This window comes from Orbicella franksi, chromosome 1, assembly GCF_964199315.1.
Source record: "Orbicella franksi chromosome 1, jaOrbFran1.1, whole genome shotgun sequence".
Classification (NCBI taxonomy): domain Eukaryota; kingdom Metazoa; phylum Cnidaria; class Anthozoa; order Scleractinia; family Merulinidae; genus Orbicella; species Orbicella franksi.
In genome coordinates, this window is record NC_138145.1 from 21,535,566 (window position 1) to 21,539,906 (window position 4,341).

Here is a 4,341-nt window from a genome sequence, read left to right on the forward strand (position 1 = left end):
AATAAAAGTACCACGTTTCCAAAATGCTTTTTTCCCCTGATCATTAGTCTGTGGGCTGACTATATCTCTGTTTACAGGATTTGCTGGAGGACTTGAGAAATTTTTTCCCGCGACTTCGTTAGAAACGCTGCTGTCAACATTCTTTGCAGTTGCAGACATCCGCGAAGTGGAAAGACCCGACAGTGTAAACGTTTGAAAGGTAAGTCTACTTGTAATAAAGTAATTATGAAATGCCTGTTTTTATCATTCCACACACAAAATAAATTTCTTAGTTCTTTTCATAGCACAATAAACGCGGGCAAGAAAGGTTTCCGCGCAAACCGATCAGGCAATTTTAACGCGACTAAACAAACATGTTTGCAAAATGTTTTATTTCTCCTGTTACTTTGTAAATAAAAGCATGCGCTTCAATTTTTTAAACATTGGATCTCTATAAGCTCTGTCTGTGCCAAAACAAACGAGTAATTTTAAGTAAGGAAAGGGTGTCGGAACTCGAGTGTATTCACAGTTTTTTATTGGAGTGGGTTTCATTACAGAACTGCAGCAGCTCTCTTAAGCTGCTATTGTTTTATTGTTTGGCAAACATGTTTGTCTGTTATTGTTTGGGTCTTGGGTCATTGTAGTGGTAGATCTAGGGGAGGGGCCTGGGAGGCCTGCCCCCCCTTATTTTGGGTAAAAAAAAGAAAAAATCACAAAGGGAAGAAAAGCCGGCAGGGCAAGGAAAACAACCCCCACTCCCCCCTATAGCTCAACATCTGGATCCGCCACTGCATTGTTTATTGTTGTTTATTGTTTGCTGTATTGTTCCCTTAAAGAATATCGAACCATTCATGTGAGACTTTACAACAGCTGCTTCATGAATGACCCTTTCATTATCAGAATTTGAGATGACAATAATTAAGGGATGCACTGGTTGACTTTTGGGGAGGGCTGGTTGATTTATAAAAAAAATTCAAACACATTCAGTGAGATGAAAAGAGCATATTATACCAAGGCAAAAATATCATGCATACACACATCCTCAATAAAGTTTTCTACTACATGAAAGGGCGTGTACCAAATCACCCACAACCCCCTCAAAAGTCAAATGGCTCACTCCTAAACAGTGATGGTTCCAGACCTTGAGCTGAGCTAGGAGGTGAGGGGGGGGGGGGGGGGCATTGTTGTGCTTGCCCCGCTGGCTTATCTTCCTTCTGTGATTTTTTCTCTTTTTACCAAAAATAAGGGGGCCTGGGCCCCTCCCCTAGATCCACCACTGCTAAAGCAAATTAAACTAAACTGGTATAAGAAACATATTTTATGAAGTACACTCTTTCTCTTGGGACTACCTTCATGGTCATATACCTTTTTCATTTTTCCTTAGTTCCTGATAAGCAGACAGTAACTGGTTGTATCTTCAGCTTTACCAATACAAGATATCAGCTCCACCCACTAAAGAAAAGATCTGACTTGGACCCGATCAACACGAATGGGGACATTGTAAGATGCAGAAGTAATGGTAGGGTTGGGAAGAACAGAACTCCTCTCTTTCCTCCTTCCCATTATCTACTGCTAATTACAATTTACTCAGAGGAGAAGAGAGGGAACGAGTCAGAGTGAAGATTCTGATGGAAGACTTGAATACAATGTTGGTTGGTGAAATTACTTGTGGGTTGGGTAGGGAGGGTTAAATAGAGCTCTGGTTGAACCTTGAATCAAATTCCAGCCAGAAGTCAATGTACTTCTGATTCGGCTTAACTTAATGTAGTTAGATTAGTTAGCTGGGCCCCTGGTTTGGGATGGCTCCTCCCTTCAGGTTTTTCGGACAAGTTGTGGCTCTACATCACACTACTTTGGCTCAGCTTTGACTGTACTCCAATACTGCATCTGCTTTATGTCAGCATTACTTCGACTGTACTTCAGCTCTACTTCAGTTCTACTTCGGCTCTACTTCGGCTCTACTTCGGCTCTACTTCGGCTTTGCTGCATCTCCCTGCTTAGTTGTGAAATACAATGAAACTAATTGATATGCACAAGTTTCACTCAATGGCAGTGAATCTAAGCTCTGTGATTGAGTGAAACTATTTCAACCAAAATCATGTCTTAAAACTTTCTGAAAACCATTTTGGCATTAAAGGTTCAACCAGATATTTACTGAATAATTGTAGGTTACTGGAGAATTTAAGCCTTTAAGCTGTTAGTGGTTTATCTCCAGTTGTAGCCATTAAGGCTCGGGCAAATGAGCAGATAGAAGGGACTATACATACACCTTTGCTAGGATCGTTCACAAAAACACTTAAGCCAATTGTCTGATGTCATATTTTGGCAGTTTGATGGCTGCCAGTCAAAATTTTGGGCCATTATTTGTGTTTTCATTTTGTTTTAATATCATTCTGTGTTTCATTTGTCGGTTAAATTTTCAGAAAGTCATTAATTTTTCCAGAGTACTTTGTAAGCTCTCAGTTTCAACACTGGCCCACATGTTTGTTTTCATTTCAAACTCTTAAGCCAATTGTCTGTCATGACAGTTTGTCAGCTGTCGCCAAATTTTTGACAATATCAAATCTATATCATAAGTTTGCATAAGCCATCCACCCACGCAAGGAAAGGAAGGTCTACACCATGGATTGAGGTATGTGGAACATAGTTACCATAACATGTTGTTTTACACTGGAATACACCATTCGCTTCTATTCTTAGCTTTTGCCAAATTTAGCACAGGTGAAATGGTAGAAAAAATCATTTGATCTATTTTTTACCAAATTGCTATTCAGACAATATTAATTGTGTCTGGGATACATGGCTTAGTTTGGAATGAGTGGTGTATTCAGGTTCTGAACAACGGATCTCTAGTTTCGGCTTTCAAATCGGTTTTCAGTTCGGCTATTGGTTCAGCTATTGGTTCGCCGTTCGGTTCAGAACACAATTGGCTCAAATTTGGTGCACAAAGGCTTGGTTGTGACTATGAATCGTTAGCAGGCCACTAAATATGTTCATATATCATCTGGGACACCCTGAGTGTTCCAATTGCAGTGCCAACTGGCACAGGAACACTTGAGGTTTCTATGGATGCTAAATTTTTCAAATAGGAATGCGCCCCCTCCTTGATACTTACTTAGGTCCTGTGGATTAATGTAGAAATGATGTAATGGATACTCACTAAGAATAAAACAAAAAAGCCTGTGTCTCTGTGTCATTTACTTTAAATTTAGTTTTAACTTAATTGCTGTGTTTGTGTCAATTCTACATGAGAGAAATAGATCGAGATCGATCGAGCCCATTTTCGGGGGCATACGGAACATATGCATTTTTATGTAGGTCCTGTGGATTATTGTAGAAATGTCTCATTCATTAATTTTAAGGCGTCCCTGCTATAACCATTTAACAAAATCATATTCAGGAACACTCTCTGCTCTTAAAAACTGGAAAATTTCAGGAAGTGGTGTTCAAAATGTGCCTTTGTTTTGGAAATGATGTCCTGTAGAATAATTAATGTAACACTAACGCCATATCTGGTAACAATAAAATACCCCCAACCTTGTTGTCTGTGTCATTTTCTTTAATTTTAACACAACACTCCTGTTTGCTAACAATTTTATTTCAGGATCTTCAACTTAACCATGTCTATTTTTGATACCGCTAGTTACATTTGCATGTTCAGCACTACAACAAATTCCACCAGTTAAAGACAAAATCAAATACACATATCATATTGTTTACGGACCAGTCCACTTTCGGGGACTAGCTCATTTTCGGGAGCATCATCATAACACTCTGTTTTTTTGCATCTGCTAAAATCTGAAACAATGATGCAGTTACTAACTGAAACTTTTAATGCAGTTGTTGCAGGTATTGTCACCAGCATAATGTCATGAAAGCTAACCTAAGGAGAAACTGAGCAGATGAGGTCTAAAAACATGTCCTTCTTCAGGCATGGTAAGTTGTATGCTTTAAACAATGTGGCCACAAAATAACATGTTTTGTTTTAGTTTGCAGACCACCTACTCAATGTCAGTCTAATCCCAGAATGAAGAAACATACTATCTGATCTAAAAGGAAAGAAAAGGTAAATTACTGTCATGATACTAACTTAACAATAATGATACGAGTTTTGGCAATGAGAGTTGGCAAATAATTCAGCTCTCTATTGAGAATTCAATCCATGGTAAAAAAGTCTATGTGGAAACATAAGAAGTACATTTTACTTTTCAGCTGACCTAGAGTATATATGGTGTAAATATAAGTCAAATGTCTAGAGAAAGTTAAAGTACAATTGTGTTAATCAAACGTTTTAGCAATGTATAAGGAATAATTTCCCAACCATGAGTCAATTGTCTGCAGAAGAGTTGAACTTTTTTATCA